This window comes from Poecilia mexicana, unplaced genomic scaffold (genome assembly GCF_051168715.1).
Source record: "Poecilia mexicana isolate PSO_F unplaced genomic scaffold, ASM5116871v1 scaffold_18, whole genome shotgun sequence".
NCBI classification, from domain to species: Eukaryota; Metazoa; Chordata; class Actinopteri; order Cyprinodontiformes; family Poeciliidae; genus Poecilia; species Poecilia mexicana.
The window spans coordinates 20,757,655-20,776,620 of record NW_028263387.1 but is presented as its reverse complement, the minus strand read 5'-3'; the positions used below and the strand labels follow the sequence as shown (position 1 = coordinate 20,776,620).

General features: G+C 38.2%; 1 protein-coding gene across 1 annotated transcript in view; it reads left to right on the top strand.

Moving 5' to 3' along the window:
* Window positions 1-18,966, top strand: part of LOC106928770 (neuroligin-2-like) — a 151,043-nt gene that overhangs the window by 29,054 nt on the left and 103,023 nt on the right. The gene's annotated exons all lie outside the window — the stretch shown is intronic.

The window sequence follows — 18,966 nt, the reverse complement described above, 5'->3', positions numbered from 1 at the left end:
TTTAATGCTAAGTTGACACGTTTAATGGACTTTTAATTCAAGTTTTAATGCAACCTTGCATTTAAAGTGTCATTATTTGCCGAATTATGCAAAGTTGACCATTTTAATGCACTTTTGTTGCAAATTTTAATGCAGCTTTGCATTTAAAGTGTCATTATTTACCAGAAAATGCTAAATTGATACTTTTAATGCAAGTTTTAATGTATGTTTGCATTACATGGTTGTTATTTACCAACAAAAAAGCAAAGTTGACCATTCTAATACATTTTTAATGCAACTTTGCATTTGAAGTGTCATTATTTACTGAAAAAATGCAAAATTGATACTTTAAACTTTTAGCTTTGCATTCAAAGTGCACTTTTAATGCAAGTTTTAGTGTATGTTTGCATTTAACTTGTCATTATTTACCAAAAAAATGCAAAGTTAACACTTTAAATTACTTTTAATGTAAGTTTTAATGCAACTTTGCATTTAAAGTGTCATTATTTACTAAATGACATTCATCACAGCAGTCATAGCCATTCATGCGTATTCATTAAGTGTTATTTGGTGTTTTAATCAATAAAAGACTGTAGGTCAATCGTTTCCACTATATCAACACCATCCATGTATTGAACTGTTTTGTTTTTATTTTAAAGACGAGATTTTTTCTTCCCTGATTCGTGTACGTTTCCATGACGATCCAGTTGCCTGTGAGGGGCAGATTAATTATCAAACGTCAACACAGTTTATCCCGCTGCCAGTGCTTTGTTGATTGAAGAAGACAGAAAAACCTCCTTGGTATTTCTCTGAGCAAATGTTGGAGCAGAGCAAGTACATTTCCGTGCGCTGAAGGAAAGAAAACCAACACGAAATATAACCTGAGAGAATCAAAACACCTGTCAGAGCCTCAGATAAATCTTCCTTTGATGCTATATAAAAGCACCAACAGTCAGAAACGGTCGTATTGATTGAATTCCTTCTCTCAAAGAGTCCAGAATAGACGCCGGAGCGGCAGAGGAACAACCTGAGCTGCGCTTGTTGCGTGATCGCTCTCCAGAAGCGAATTCAGATAAAACTTTCTAATTAGTCTGTTGACGTCTTGATTTCTGCTCCCTCTGGAGACACACGGCCAGAAAACCGCTGACTTATTTCAACCTTCCTGCCTTTGCCTGATCCATGAATCAATGCGGCGATGTGATGATTTTATCCGTTTCCCGGCCGACTGTAAACCGAGAGCCGCTTGTCCCCGTTCGCCCTCGGTTCCCCTCAGCGACGTTCGTTTGCCCGCTTCGACCTCATTCACCCTCAAGTACGGAGTTGGAGGCTTCTGTGCCTCGCGGTGCCATTGGCGCCATCCTCCCCGTTGGTGTCCTACTCACCCAGTTTAAAACTGACCCTCTGTTTATCCTCTGTTGGTTTGGGTCTGGATCTGTGTTACTGCAGTTTAGTGAATCCTTGCCCGGAGCGCCGGCCCGATCTGACTCTGTGCATTTATATTATAAAATATTTGGGTTTAGAAGCTTGGACAGCAGAAACAAGCTCGGTCCACTGAGCTTTATGGCTGTTTATGCACCATTGTACTGAAATCTAAAGGTTCTGTTCTATGTTTTAGTCTCTTTAAGCCCTTAATTTAATATTAATTTTATCATATTGAATGAAACTAAAGTTCCTACACAGTTTGAAAAAGTGTGGACATCTGTATTTGTAAGCGTATCTCCAGACTATATCATGGAAAGGAGTATTAGGGCATTGCGTAATGTCCCCTAATACTCCAAATTAAAAAAAAAAAAAAAAAAAAAAAAAAAAAATATATATATATATATATATATATATATATATATATATATATATATATATATATATATATATATATATATATATATATATAAATTTATATTTATATATATAAATTTATATATATAAATTCTTGCATTTTTTTTAATTTTCATAAAATAATAAAAAATAAAATTATGTGATTAAAGCAATAATATTACTAGAATAAAGTCAGAATATTGTGACTTTATTCTTTATTCCCCCAAAAATGACTTTATCCTCATATTTGCATTTTTAAATGTTTTTTTAGTTTTTTCCAAGTATGACCCAATACTCTGTCTTTTGCCTATTACCAACCTACAATAGTGATCTGCTCTTTAGCCGATTAGCTAATAAGTGAATCAACTGATGTTCGCTAATGAATCAGTTCTGTTAAAGTTCCTAAATGCAGCTGAACTTAATGTGTGTTACAGTTATAGATGTCAGTACTGTAATGTAACCAGATACACACGTTGCCAAATCTCATTCTATACTGTGCAGATGCTCTGTCTGCACTGATGAAGATTCACTCGCCTCATTATGTCAGATGCTTGAAGTGGGTGGAACTGTTTGGGAAGGTTATTGATGTTACGAGAAAACAATAACTAATTATTTCCTGATTCAATTTCGCCCTATTTATTGTCTTTAGACACGCAGAAATAGTTTTTATAAAAATGGATTAAACACATGGATTAAGCATCAGTAAAACATCTACAGCTGGGATAGTTATTGGAATATCAGTAATTTTTAAATTTAATTATCTGAACACATCGAGTTTCTGATGACTGCATCTATTGAGAGCAGCTCACATCAGACGCTCGCTCTTCTGAGCATCGCAGCGTTTGATAGTGTCCTTCTGTGAAGTTCAGCGTCCTTCATTCGCGAGCGAATCTTAGGAAAGTTTCTGATCAGATGCACAGAAGCCCCTTTAATATAAAACCCATTTCATCCTCCCCTAATTAGAGCCGCTCCAAAACTCTCTTAAAGGTTTTAAAACTCTCCCGCGTGCCGTGTAGCAACCTGCATTACCCCGATCCAAGGTCAAAGCCACTTAGGAGACGGTAAAACGTCGATGATATATGGAACACGTTTAGCCGCGACTCTTAATGGCGGCGTGTTTATGCAGCTCTGATGCTGCGGCGGCGTCCGCCGGCCCGCTGAGGGCCTCTGCGCCGTCGGGGCCGCGCCGTGTCTTCCTCCGCCTGTCCCGGATTCTCCCGCTGGACCAGATGTTGGGTCAGATCGCGAGCTTGTCCTCAAACGAGGTGAGGAGGGAGATTTATGGCTGGTGATTTATCAGGAAGCAGGAAGTAATCAGAGCAAGACGACAGGGAGGAGAGTCTGCGCCAGTTCACGTGTTACACTGAAAAAGGCTTACCAAGTAATAATTAGTTTCTACTGCAAATATCTTAGCTGACCCTGTGGCAATAAGCAATTAGTCAATTAATGAGTTGATAAATTAAAATGAGCTGATGATTATAAATTTTTTTAAAGGGCAGTTTTGTTTACAGACTCTTCATAATCTATTTATTTATTTATTGTTTTTGATTGTCATATTCTTATTTTGGATATTTCAAATATCTTCCAGTTTCAGTTTGAAGTAAAACTGGAAGATATTTTACTAAATTAAAGTTTATTGGTTTTTGAAAAGCTGAACTATATGCCATTATCAATGTGTTACTTGGAAATGGTCTCAAAACAGCAAGATCATTGTTTAGCGCAATAATTATTTTAGCACACTTGAAATTAACTAACTGACAAGTAACTTTTCAGCAAGATGTAAGACATTGTTTGAAGTCAATAATTCCTTGAAATTGATAAGTATTTATTGCATTGACAGATTATTACACATAACAAAACCTTTTTCCTTTATCACAAGAGAAATAATCTGCAAATGGAATAAAAGCCTTTTCACCAATATTAAGGAATTATTGACATAAAACAAGCTACTGTATCGTGCCGAAAAGTTGCTTGTTAGCTAGTTTTGCCTTTTTTTAAGTGTAAGAGATTAAGAGATTTTTGCACTAGAGACTAGATTAAAAATACTTGGTAAGATTTTGTGTTTTTGCAGCGTTCGAAAAACATCAGTAAAATAAAAGTGGTAGTGTTATGTAAAATGACTACATACCTCTGAATGTTTGAGAAATCCTTTAATCTCCATGGCAACCGTTCAGCAGTGGACCTAGCCCCGCCTACAAGGACGCAGCCCCGCCTCAGAGCTGCAGTTTCCAGGCTTCCAACTCCACAACTCAGCTCCTTCAGACTAGCCAGCAGCAATTAGCAAACGCCTGGCTGAACTGTAAACGCTGAGCTCATTATAGGAGCTACTTCTCAGTAAAAACATTGTTAAAGGGTTAATACAGGAGCAATGTGATGACTTCCTGAAGACAGAGTTTCAGAAAGAGCAGGAGTTTCTTAAAGAGACAGAGTCCTAATTTCTAGATGTTGAATTTTGCAGTCAAATTTCTTTTACATTTTCATAGATCTATAGCATTTTTACAACAACTGAAGGTAACATAGTTACTTGATTGTGTCTAGAAAACACGTACTACTCCTTTAAGAGACAATAAAGTCTGGATACCCTCGCCGCTTGACAAGGTGATGGAGCTGCTTGGCAGGCCGCTGTCAGCCTGTGATTAATCTACCGCCGTGTGCGTCTAATTAGCGCCCGCGCCCCTCCGACTTCCTCGGCGTCCACCGCACAGACGCTCTGACCCACGCTGGAAGCTCGGCACAAATTAAAGCCCTGTAAATATTTGCTTTTAACTGTTGCAGACACATTGTTTCCAATTTTACGCTTCATTGGTCCGCAACCCCAACATCGCTTCCTTCGCTCAGAAACACACTTGTAGAATCTCACTTTCGGCTTTGCTGCCTGCGTCCGCTCGGTGAATCCGCTGACAGCTCCTCCTCCGTCTAGACCGCCTTCTGTCCATCCCATTGTGCCTCTTCTGTAGCTGGCAGTCTATCAGCCCATTGTCTCCACCGTCACACCAGTCTGGTTTAATATAGACTGAATGGAGTCTGAGGAAGGAGAGACAACAATGGACAATGCATGGAGACAGACACACGGTTGGCTTGCAGGGATGCTGCAGCACAGAGGAAATGTTAGCTTTTTTTTTTGGCTTCTGATGCAATAAAGTTGCAGGGATGGGGTGAATGCAGGCTCTACATTTGACCTACATACCTGCACATGAACATTCATCAAACAGACATTGCTAAAGCACCAAACCTGCAGCTGGATCTCTTAATAAAACAAGCATGTACTGCTTGTCCTGTAGCTGTTTATAGAGCGATGACGCTTCACCTCTAGAGTCTGAAGGTCAGTTCATACAAACGGGTAACTTCAAGTTGCTTTAGGGTGTTTTCACACAGTAGGTCAAAGGTTGCAACATTTGTTACATTTTCAGTGTGGTTCTCTTTCACACTGCACTATGTCAAACAAACAGTCTAGATGAAAAACCTGTTCCCCTCCTCACCTGTGGGGGCGCTGCACCTAGAACCACTGAAGGAAACGACACACCGCGCAACTTCCTTCTCTGTGAATGTAAACAAAAATGGAGTGGCGTCAGATTTTAGTAGCTGTAGGATTTCTTGTTTTTTCTCTTTCTAGCACTAGACTCGTGTTTGTTTTGGTTGTATTTACCCAGAATGCCCTGCACTAAAGTCCACTTCCTGCTTTTGAGGTGGTCTCCGGTCCGCTTGGCGTTCACATTTGCATTCAAACTGCGTCAGAATTCACTTCAGCCGAATAGAAACCGCGGTTTGCAGACGGACCAGAGATTACTTTTTGCACCATAAAACAACTCAGTACACAGAAAAAAATCAGGTATGATTTGGATTTTAATTTTAATTTCCCATGTCTCACATTTATTTCGCATTTATTTACCTTTTGTCAGTTGAGGTAAAAGTCTGTCACCATTTGAAAATCAGAAAAGTGAGCATAAAATGAGGAAAACAAACCGTAAGACAAAAACTGAGGGATGATGAATCCAGAAACATTCAAATAGCCGCCGCACTGTTTGTTTTGTTATTTTATAAGTGCTTTGACCTTTGCCAGAGAAAACCAAATCTGTATTTTCTGTGAAGGTTACTCTCAGGCCAGAAAAATAAAAAGGAAAAAAAAAAAGCAGCTTTTACTATTTTCTGAGCAAATCCTGGACGCCCTGCAGAGCCGCCATGGAGAGCAGTAAAAACCAGAACAGCTGTCGGTAACTGATAGCAGATTACACAGATATGGAGAGAGTTTATCTCTGTGGTTTGGAAATAAAAATATAGCAGTGCTGCTTTCCTCTGAAATTTAATAAAAGTTGTGAAACCGTGTTGGAATATTTTACGATATTCGGAAAAGCGAGGGAGCTCTACAGCGTACATGCAAATATTCGAAGCGTTGCTTTCATTTCAGCGCATGTCCTCCCTTCAGCTTTGGATCTGTTAAGCTCTGCTCTGACTTTAATAACTTCTGTCTCAGGCTGACACACGCAGGGCGATAAATAATAGGAGAAAAAAGCCCGAGATTGACAGCAGCCTGAGCAAACACTGACCTGGCCGCCGGCTCTTTTCTACTCACAGCCCACACAGAAGCTGTCAGCTGGATGGAAAACATACAAACACGAGTCTGCCAAACACGGGCAATAATGGAGCATCTGCTGAGATCAAACGGATTCTTTTTACCGCGCCGCCGTTGTTGAATCGCTCGCCGTCGACCCGACTTTAACCTCAGAGTTACTTTGCACTCAGGACGCCACAAATCATGTCATAAAGCTGCAGACTGTCAGTAAATCCCACATTTTTACAGATTTGTAATTAAAAAGAGGCACAGATTGTTCCTTTTCTATGTGATGCTGACTTTGACTCTCAACCTGTCAGCCTGTTTACTTTACATCAGGGTGTTAAAACAAATTTTCATTTTGGGTCGTATCGTGAATCTCAATGTTCTTAAAGGGCCGGTTGCATTGGTAAAAACCCATTAAGATGTTAAAATATCAATGGATAGCTGTTTGTTTCAGCTCTCAATAAGTGTCTTAAAATTAAACAATACTGAACATCTTTTTACACTGATTTTGATTGTTTTGTATTTTTTGCATTCAAAATCTCAGATTTTGTGGTGCTAATTTAGAAATAGCACCACAATGTATGATGTTAGATCTGAATTTTTATTACTCACTGTATCGATCATGGACTATAATTTGACATGAGAGAGTCTGAGGCAGTAGTGACTTAAACAAAATGTTTTTGACCAATTTTGAGAAAAAATTGCAGTAAAATCAGGAAAAATGTGGGTATTTGTTGATTTTGTGTGAATTTTATAGGTTTGTGAAAAAACTGGAGGGACTTATTGATGTGATTTGGAGTCTGGCGGGTCACATTAACAGCTCTGGTGGACCAGATCTGAGTTTGACACTGAATGTGTTTTTACTAGTCAGGTAGAGGCTGGAAACAGTTACAGCGGGGATTATTGCAGCTGCTAGCTTTGGACCGTTCCTAGCAAGCCTCGCAGCCAAAATGTGATGGATGTGATTGTGATGCTAATTTCACCAAAGAAATAAAACGTTCCAGCCAAGAATAGGTTAAGGTAACATCTGAAATCGAGGCTTGCAGGTGTTTTGTTTTGGCTCGATCCACCAGCCAAGGATCCGACAACGGTTGGCTCCAACTTACTCAGCCCAGCAGCTGCAAGCCACATTCAGGAGAGAGCTTCACATCTGGTTTATTTGTGATTATATCAGACAAGGACTCAGGATCCAAACAGTGATTTCATTTATTATTACTATTTAAGGGTAAAATTGTAGTTTTTGAAATCAAACCTGGCGTAAAACTGAAAAAATAGAAAGTTCTGACCACATTAGCCGCAGTAGCCGCTCATACAGCCTTCAAATAGTCGCCTCCGAACACACAGCAAGTCAAACTCTGAAGACGATGAGCAGCAGCAGAAAATGACGACGGTTAATGTGGTTTTATAGAGCAAAGCATTTTAAAGGGGACCTATTATGCAAAATTCACATTTTTCAGATTTTTGTACTTTCATTTGGAACTCAACCATTTCTAAAAACAGCCAAAGAGCTTAAAAAAACCTCCAAAATGGTCAAATATCTTTAAGCTATAAGCTACCTTAGCCTCTCAAATATTAAATCACAATATTAAATTTTTTTGGAATAATACTGCTCTTAAGATCAGCCTAAGAGCTTAAAAAAATTATGTTTTTTGGTGTCTGGAAAACAAGTGTTTCAAAAACCTCCACTGCCTGTCACCTAGCAACCCAAGCGAGGCTGCTCTGTCACCTAGCAACCCAAGCGAGGCTGCTCTGTCACCTAGCAACCCAAGCAGAGCTCCAACATGTTTGGCCAGTTGGTTTTACCATTCGTTGTATGCGCTGTACAATGGCTGCTGGAAAAGACAAATGTTTTGTTGTTGCCACATTGCCCTGAACCCACTTGATGCATTCTTGTTAGTTGTGCAGACTCAACTTCTGCTTTTCAAAGATTTACAGTTGCATGTATAATATAAAGTAGAAAAATAAACCAATAAATCAAAAACACAAAGAAAGGAACAATTAACACAACACATAAAAAATAAACAAACACTAAAGAAAGAAGCCATAACAACACAGAAAACAGAAACACCCGAATATTCGAGCATTTTACCTTTGAAAGAGGAGTTCTGAATGTTGTCTGAACTTTACCTTGTTTTTATATGTAATGCATAAAAGTAGAAACAGCAAAAATCAAACATTTTCTAATTCCTGAGTCAACAAAACATCTTAATCAAAACATTTAATTTCTTTAGATGCACAGAAGAGGCATAATCTCAATAATCCTAACTAATAATGCTCCCAAAGTGGGGTAAGCTTGTTTTCACGTTACGTAACAAAGCTGCCCTGCCTTGTGCCTGTCTGTAATGACAACAACAGTGAGACTGATGCTAAAAACTCCTTGTAATTTTCATGCTACTGGATAAGAGCTGAGACCCAGAACCTTCCACCTTTCCGCCTCTCTTGGCAGCAACATCAAAAGTCTAACATCAGGCTTGAAGTTGCAGTCTGAACAAGTAATAAATCGTGCAACATTTTCTCTGCTGAGACTTGTTGTAGTTAATGAGGGAGAAAATTGTTCACACATGTGCAGACGAGGGCGACATTAAAAATAGAAGACCCGCAAAACGAAATTTAATTGTCTGTGCAGCAAATTTCACACTTCTTAAATAGTTTCTGCAGCCAGACGACAAATTTTTAAGACTTTAATTGTTTTGCTCTGGTTGATGATCTGTTCAGGATTGCTTTTTTTCCCCCCTGTTATGCAGGCTTTGTGGTTAGTAAGACTGTTTCTCAGTCTTTATGGTCTCCTGTAAGTTTCTTGCTGTTTCTAATTGCAGTAGAAACAGAAACAGTGTTGCTGCAAAGGCAGATTAGTTTAGTTATAATCTAATATAATAATAATAAGCAGAGTCTTGGGGCGGGGGAAGCTGAAAAGAGAAGAAAGTTAAATGGTTCGAGGAGGACATTAAAGGTGATTCAGCAGAAGAGTTTCAAAACTCAGTTACAGATTCTTACTTCCTTAAGAAATCATCTATACTTAATATTTTGGGGGAATTTACAGAATATTCAGGTCAGGTTTGTATGATCTGTCACAGAAAGGAGTGACTTTAAGCTTCTGTGTTGAAAATGAAAAACAATTTTGGAAGCAGGACTCTAAACGAAGAAAATTTAGAAATCTAAAATGTACAAATCCAGTCACAAAGCGCCTTCCAGGTAATAATAATGCTCTGTTTTTTGTTTTGTTTTTTTGCATCAATGCAAAAAAAAAAAAAGTAATTAAAAATGTATGCACTGCCTCAAGCCTGATTGGCAATTTGGAGCATTTTTGAGGTATTTTAATCTATTCTTTCCTTCAGGTTAGAGGAAAAGGTTACACTAAGGGAATATTCATAAACTGAGATTATATTATGTAATCTGTCCCACTGATTTAATTTAATATAAGAAAATAGATTTGGAACTTTTAATTTATTAAATTCATATTATCAGGCAGATATTACATAATGAAATTGTGTATGGATATGGAGGACCAAAACTGACATAACTAAAAATGAAAGTAGAATGTAGATATAAATGTTTTGTCTTTCCTTTTCTTTACGTATGCATTTTTGTCAAGAAACATATTATATTTTGCATTTTCCACACGTTTACGAAAAATAAAAAAAACATTTTCTTGAAAAAAATGCATGCTTGAGGAAAATGCAAATGAAAATATTTACATTTCTTGATGAAAGTGTGTTTAAGAAAGAGGAAAAATAAAATATCTATATTTGTGCTTTTATTTTTAACTACGTCAGGTTTGGTTCTCCATAAATGCAGTATGGTACACTTTAAAATAGTCCTTGCACTGCAAAAACACAAAACCCCAGACTGGAACTAGTACTTTTCTTAATCGATATTCAGGAATTATTACCTAAAATAAGCTCCTGTATTTTACTGAAAAGCTGTAAGTTAGTTTTGTCTTATTTAAAGCTTACTAAGATGTTTTCACCAGAAACTATAAAATAATTAGTAAGATTTTGTGGTTTTACAGTGACAAAAACGTTTATCTGTCAGAACCGATGGAGATGAAATTAATCGATTTCAGTCGAAGACCAGCTGATTGGTCCAGCACTACTGAAGATGACCGTAAATAACTAATCTCGGTCGTCATTCTCGGCGTTTGGGGAATATTTCCGGCAGCAGTAATCAAAAACCGTCTGGCGATGACGACCGGTGACAGAATCCGATAATTGCTCTCACAGAGGTGGGACATTCGTGATCGATCTGTGTGGAGTCCCGGCCCAATAGTTTGTCATGTTGTGATCAAAATCCATAATTAGTTTTCTTCTGATGGTGTCTGGCCACCTTTGTGCCTCAGATAGTTGCCCTTACATGTCACTGAAATTAAACTCCAACCTTTCATATTCTGGACTTTTTTTTTTATAAACTCCCAACTGGAGGGAGAAATTCTGACTTTAATTTATGGAGTTGCAGATTTTCTGTATAACGTTCTGTATCACCATCAATCATCAATGTTTTTTATTGGCATTTTATGTGCAAAGGAAATACAAGTATTTAATAATTGGGATATGTGCAACTTATGATGCACATTTCTATTAACACATTTACCATAATATGCATTTTTCCCCTTTTTTCTGGCCTTGGTGATCTTTTTTGCAGTAGATCAGACAGGAAATGGGTAGAGAGAGAAAGTTAGAAGACATGGAGCAAACTCAAAATCTCATAAAATATTTATGGTCTAGTTTCAAGTGAGTCAGACAAAACTAACTTATAATTGTTCAGAAAAACTTAGGAGTTTGTTTAAAGTCAATAATTCCTTAATATTTATGAAAAAGTACGAGGTCCACTGGCAGATTATTTCACTTACAATCAGATATTGCTTTCATGTAACAAAGTTAAATAAACATACTTTTTCATCAGTATTAAAGGGGCTGTATTATGTTAAATTCACATTTTGCACGTATTTATATTTCCATTTTGGTTTCTACTGCTTATAAAAACAGCCTAAGCACTGAAAAAAAATACACTCAGCCAATTTCTTGGCAATAAATTAATATTTGGTCTGAAAAATAAACAAGCATCTCAAAATCCTCCATAATGTAACATCACAAATCAACAGGCCTGTAACCTAGCAACGTAAGCAAGGCCCAGCCCCGTAACCTAGCAACCTAAGCAAGGCCCAGCCCCGTAACCTAGCAACGTAAGCAAGGCCCAGCCCCGTAACCTAGCAACGTAAGCAAGGCCCAGCCCCGTAACCTAGCAACTTAAGCAAGGCCCAGCCCCGTAACCTAGCAGCCTAAGCAAGGCCCAGCCCCGTAACCTAGCAACGTAAGCAAGGCCCAGCCCCGTAACCTAGCAACGTAAGCAAGGCCCAGCCCCGTAACCTAGCAGCCTAAGCAAGGCCCAGCCCCGTAACCTAGCAACGTAAGCAAGGCCCAGCCCCGTAACCTAGCAGCCTAAGCAAGGCCCAGCCCCGTAACCTAGCAACGTAAGCAAGGCCCAGCCCCGTAACCTAGGAGCCTAAGCTGAGTTCCGGGACATTTGGTCAGCAGGTTTTATAAGAAAGTGTTCCATTATTGCCGTGTTTCTTATTTTGATTACATTAGATTTGTTACTTTAGTTCAGTCTTTTCTCAGTGATTCTAGTAAGTTTGTTTATTCCTTGTGTAGAAAAATTAATCTAATAATAATCTAGTTCTCTGTTGTGTTCTCCCTCGCCCCCTATGCCATTACTTTATTAGTTCCACGGATTATTCTGCTGTTTTTGTTTGCCTCTGGTTCCCTGTGTTCCCTGTAATTTTTATTTTTCTCATTATAACATTCAACATAGTTCATGCTCCCAGCACCTATCTACATTTTGGGTCCACCAACCAACACATCATAGACAGAAAGCACAACACTACATTTTTTCCCAGGTTATCATTGTAAAAATCAGGAAGGAATTATTGATTTAAAACAAGTAACTTTTTTAACCTCTGGAATCTCAAAAATGTTGTTTTGGCCTTAATTTTGAAATAAAACAATAGGTTTTCTCATGTAACTTGTGTGAAGGGCCCTCTTTACTTCCTGCCTGCGCTGCTGCAGGGAAACGCCTATCTCAAACTTGTAAAAAACAAAATGAATAAAATACTTTGACAAGTATAGCTAAAATATTCTCTGTATATGTTCTTCTACTGATGTATAATAAGAATTTTATCCCTGCATTCATGTAAACAGAGCAACATTGTTTCCGTTAGCATACCCAGAAGGCGCTATGATAGGTGTTTTGGCTAGCAAATGTTTGGCTGTTTGCTCTTTTTATCTTGTTTTTTTTCCATGCATCTTAAACGTATTATATATGTGCAAGGATTGAAATGCATGCAGTTAGTTTGCAGGAAGAAATTTGGGGTTTAAGCAAGTTAATCACATTGATTTTTCCAAATAAAACCACTGAAGTGTTTGGTTGTAACTAAGCTGAAGGAGTATAAATACTCAGCAAACAAAACCAGCATGCACAGGTTTAGCAGTGAAACTCAGTCGCTGAAGCGAGTCCTATTTCTGGAGAAAATATCTGCAGTAAAATAGGTCTCTATCATTTTCTTTGTTTTATTCCCAGTGACACAGACGTATAAAAGCCTTTACCAACGGTAAAGAGGCTGATAAAGACGTGAAAAACTGTAGAGTGGCTCTTATAAAGTTCTCCCCTTAGATTTTGAATCCCGAAATAAGAGGAGGTGGGTGAAGGAAGTGGGGTTTATTGTTCAGTCTTCGGCTGAGCGACCTGTGCGGTCTGCCTGCCTCTCTAACCCCGCTGGGAGGTTGAGGAAAACGTTCTGCTTCCGACATGAATCATGGATGAGTGTGTGCGGGTCCATGTGTGTGCAAGAGTGCCGAGTGTATGAACGCTGCTCTATTTTTGGGGGTAGGCCCGTTCCTTTAAAGCTGTTTTTGAGAGTACGATGCAAAAACACAAAATCTTACTAAGTAGTGTTGGTCTAGTTTCTATTGCAAATATCTCAATATACTTGAAGTAAGACTAAACTAACTTACAAGTGAACTAATCTGCCAGTAGAAGTTTTCCATTCATTTAAAAGGGGTTGTATTATGCAAAATTCACCTTTTGCCTGTTTTTGTAATTTTTGGGGTATATACTGTTTCTGGGCTAGGCCTCGCCTAGGTTGCCAGGTGACGGGCTGAGGATTTGTAACATCACATTCTGGAGGTTTTTTGAAACGCTCCTTTTCCAGACACCAAAACACATTAATTTATTGCCAAAAAAATATATTTTTCAGTTACCTAGCAACTGAAGCAGAGTTCCAACATGTTTGGTCTGCTGAACCAAAGTGTTTTGTTGTTGACTTACCATCCAGAAACCACTTGCTGCGTTTGTGTTGGTTGTGCAGGAGGCTCCACTTCTGCTTTTCAAAGATGTAAGGTTGTATAATTATGCATCTGTTTGAAGTCATTTTTATGTGTGAGTGCAAATGTTGAGTTAGAGGGGTGTGGCCAGCAGCTAATTATTTGGATTTAAAGTGACAAAGGTTCTAAATCAGCTCAAAATAGGTAAAATCTCATTATTTTTAGAATGATTATGTGCAAAGAAAGCAATGTTTTGCTTTGCCCATAGAAGCAAAATATGTTAAGAAATTATTGATTTAAGACAAGCTCCTATCTTCCTGAAAAGTTGCTTATAAGTTAACTTTTTAGTAGAAACGAGACCTAAGATACATGTTTTAAGTGTTGCAGGGTATGACAGTGAAATATCAGCCACATTCCCGTTTTCATACCGTTTGTTGCCTCAGCATCACCTTCTCCTCTCCCTCTCTGCTTCATCAATCACTTAAGCTCTCCCACGGCTCACGGCAAAGCTGGACCAATTAAACCTTCTAATTGAGCCAATTAGCAATTAAACACTCAGATGCACCCAGAAACTCTGCAGGTCCTTCCAGGAAGGCTGGAGTCTGCCAGCGTCTTGGCTTCTCACCAGAGATGCTCGCTCAGAAGAAGAGGAGTGCTCTGCTGCCCACTCAGGCTGGAGGTGTGATGTTTAAGAGTGAGCGCTTCCACAGCATCCTCCCGTGGAAGTGGGACTATTAGCGTCCACTTCCCGACACTCTCCAGCCCTTGTGTTGCCTTTCCTGAAGGGCCTCCGCTGACCTGAGAGAAGCTTTTTCATTACCAAGACCTGTCTCCTCTCCATCTGCATTTTCACCTTTCATCTGCCGTTTGTCGCCCTCTTTTTTTTCCCATCTCTGCCTCTCGGCCTTGCCGTCTCTTTTATGTATGAATGTGTCTGAGTTTCTGTCGGCGAGGGGGCTCGGCTCAAAGCAGGCCAGCCTCTAGACTCTCGGCGGTTTAATTAGAGCGTGCATTGTGCTGCCCTGCTTCTCTGAGAGCATATATGTACATCCACACACACAGAGAAAGAGAGAAAGGGAGCGTGGGCAGCACAACAAAGTCCGCACTGAGGAGAACAAAGGCAGGCTGCGGCGTATTTTCGTCTGAACCCACTGCACCAGAAAGAGACGATGAGCAATTAAAGACGCTGTAGTTTGCGTCACAATTATAACAACCTCAGAGAATCCATACGTTTCCGGGGATTTTCTCCCCTCAAAGATCTTGTTGTACATAAACTTTATTGCTACATGAAGGAGCCGCGCTCGTTTTATCTCCTCATCAGTCTATAGACTCCAATTATCTGCTGTCTCGCCTCAGGACATCTAACCCTCATACTTTCTCCTCCGGATGGCTTTATTGGCTTTGAGAGAGGTAGAGGGAAAGAAAAAAACGAGAGAGACAACAAAAACGCAGAAGTGCTTCGGCTGGAGCATTAACTCAGTTAATGATGGCCTTAAAATGGATAATTATAGTGATCAAGAGGGAGAGTGTGTAAAAGAGAGGAAGGTGAATTAAAAAAAGAGCTAATTATTTTGTTTTCCTGTGTGTTTCCGTGTGTGTTTTGGTTTGCATGTGTGCTGCATCATAGCCTACCTGCTGACAGTTTGTATCTGGAAAATAAACTAGTTCAGTTCAATCAAGTTTACTAAAGCTTTAAATTAAGTCAAGGAGTCGCAAAACCGCATAACGACAAAATGAGCAACATTTTGAGCTTATACATAAAGACATAAGCTCAACAACAAAGATATTTATTGTTTTTCATCTGCTATTTAAGTTATTAAACTATCAGATTACTGCAAAGCGCTGATATAACCATTCAGGTTTCAACGTTTCAGGAATCCCTGAATATTCATGGAGCTTGTTTGAAAACATCTTTAGAGATCTGAGATGTGGATGCTCACATTAGAGTTGTGGACGTTTGTGCTGCGGCAATAAAAGTTTATTTTATACTAGAATAGCTTCACTGATAGGCTAACTCCTGTTGGCACAACCTGAACACAACAGTAACCTTTTCCAGCGTTCAAAGACCATTTTTTGAAGCAAAAATTAATCCCAGCTGAGTCAGGAGACGCGGCTTCGTCGTCCATCGCTGTCGACTGGGCGTCAAACAACAATACATGCTCCAACTCAGGACTTCCATATGTAAAAACAGAGAAAAAAAAGAGCAAATAACTGCATTAAAATTAATCTATTAATCTGTGATCAATTAATCAAAAATGCATTAATGTCCCGGCTCTGAAATACATAAATGTTTGATCATAGTTGAACTTCTAAACATTCTGGATTAAGTTCACAGCATGAAGCATGAAATGATTCTTGTTTGTTCGTCATATTTCATCTGAAAAGAAATTTATATCAGTATTTCCTCTTTATCTGTTTAATCCTCTCTTACTCCCCTCACAAACACAATGAGTGAAGTGAATGGATGAAGTCCAAATGCATTATTTTATTCACATAAATTCCTTTTCCATTGTCAAACAGCAAAATTAATCTGGTTTATTTGTTTTTACTCCATCTACAAAAGTCACTTTGTCTATAATGCTGACAATCATCACAAACTTCTTCCAGCCTTCTCTAAATCTGCTGGCCTGTTTTAATAGTCCAGGCAGAAATGATGAACCTTAATAAGCATCAATACAAACATTGGAAACCATTTTTCCAGAAGTTAAAATCTTCGGTCTTGACCAGAGTCGGAGGAAGTGGTTCGGTTTTGAAGCCAGAGAGCTGATTCACATGCGATGAAGAAAATATGGAGCAGAAGATTAGGGTGATGGCAAAGAGGCATTCCAACCTCATCAGCAGAAAGGTTTTTCCACTGATGGGTGAGAAAGCCATGAATATTTTCTCACATGGTATATTTTATTAAATGTAAATGAAAACATCTTCCCCAAATTGAATTATTTTCATCTTTTGAGAGATTCCTGCCTGAGAAACCTTGTGTTGGTCAGCAAAATAAAAGACTTTGAGGTTTGGCACTACAACGTGACAAAATGTGGAAAAGATCTTTTTAGCGGATTGACCCGACCTGGACGGTCCTGTTCGGTAGTGTCATGTTCTGCTGGTGTAATCTCTGCCGTGCCTCGTCCTTTTATTGATCCGGTTCTGTTACGCGAGGATTTGAACATTTCCACTTCAGATTACATGAATGGTTGTGCTACTACGAGTGGGCTCTCATTCATCTGTGGGTCAGTTGAGGCTTACCAAAAGCATCCGACTTCTGTCTGCGCTCAGCCAGAAAAATGCCCCGCCTCTTTTAAGCTGCTTATCGGAGCACATTATTGACCTTTGACCTTACTGGGCAGTGAAAGGATCGCCCTAATCTCCAGCCTCTGCTCTCCGTCCCTTCGTCTCTACTGTACTTTATCTGCAAAGGCAAACCCTAAAGCCTCCAGGAAATTAATAACCGCAAAAAAAAAAAATCCAGGAATCATCAGCAGCCGAGTCGTTAGCGGAGGACGGGCGACGTGGCTCTGGACGGCGTCGGCTCCCCGTGGAGATTTGCGTGTAATATGGAGGAGTGAGCGGCCATGTTAAACACAGATCAACCAGGGAGGATTTGGCCCCCGTACAGGTCACACCAGCTTAGGACGGACATGTCCAGATCCTGGTTCAGCAGCACAATATGGCAGATATGTGGATTTAAAGCGTCACAAAGTGCTGATTATGTAAAAAATAAAGACGTGCACTGTATGGGTTTTTCCTCTGATAGTGAAATAAACTGGGTGGAAATAAATCCTCTAATAATGTGTTTTATATGGATTCTTTCATCTAAATGTACATTTGAAATTTAAGATGAATCTGGTCAGAAAGCAAAAGTTTGGAAGATATTTTCTTTAATTCAGATGAATTAAAGAAAATAATTCTTTATTATTGTTGATGCAGGTTTTTATTTTTTATTTATTTTTTATTATTATTATTATTATTATTATTATTATTTTAATAATAATAATAATATTATTATATTATATTATATTATATATAATAATATTATATGTATTATATACATATAATACAGAAATATGTATTATTATTATTATTATTATTATTATTATTATTATTATTATTATTATTATTATTATATTTTTAACTGTAGTGGGAGCCATTTAGTTTTGAAAAATTTCCCCCTCCCTTCTAAAATTAATACGATCAATGTTATCATATATTTTTTCTTAAACTATAATTGTAGAAAGTGCTTAGTGTAACAAAATGAGTAAAATTGTTTCTTTAACTTATGAACCCAAAAGCAAATAAATCAAGCACAGTTTTAGTTTCAGTTCTTTTTGGACATAAAAACTAAATTATCAGTTAAATAAAGAATAATAAGTATGTTTAAATTAAAACACAAGCTTAAATCAGGCTGATTTTTGTCTAACTTTGACAGGTCATGCACTAAAAAATAAACTTTATCTCCAACTTAAAAAAAATCAAGCTAATTTGTTACATGCAAGCGAATTAAGTTTACCAGACTTAATTAATTTATGTGTGTTTCACCAAATAAATGTAATATATTTACTTTGATTATTAGTAACAAATGAACTATTTTTTCTTTTAGTTGCATCGCTTGTTTTCTTTTTCCAGTGCAGGTGTTTGAATGAGGTTTTTAACGAAAATGGACAAGAACAACTTAATGAGGCGTCAGCAATGTGTGCTTCAGATCTTAAGCTAACCGAACGGACAGATGAATCGACTCGCCATGCTTGACTTCTCAGGTTTAAAACGATGATTGATATTGAATTACTGCCGTTTTCTTCAGATTCTGGTGGAATAAGAGCTTCATCCCTCACGGTATCCAGGAGGCATCTGTCTTATGGGGGCTACTCTGATGTTCTTAAGCGTATAAATGAAGATATTTCCGTCTAAATCCAAGCTAACACTAAAATCTGTCTATAATGGGTAATCTCCACATTGAATGGGGCAGCATAATAAAGTGAGAAATGAGACGTTTTAAAGGTTGTAAAAAATGGATGTCAACTGATCCTCAACATGTTAATCTCCATGATAAATGTTCCCTTTTGCTTGATCTGCTTAGTGCCGTCTCCAGATTTAGAAAGTCTTTTGGTTTCATAGCGTTTTTCCTCAGTTAAAATGGAAAAAAAACTGAATATATTTGAGTTTAATCGGTAATTTAAAGGGCAGTTTTATGTAAAATTGACTTTTTTGAGCTTTATATCATGTTACCTAATCAAAAACATACTTGGAGTTTTGCTTTCATTCTTCCATGAATGCTTGAGAAGACCTTTAATCGCCATGGCAACCATTCAG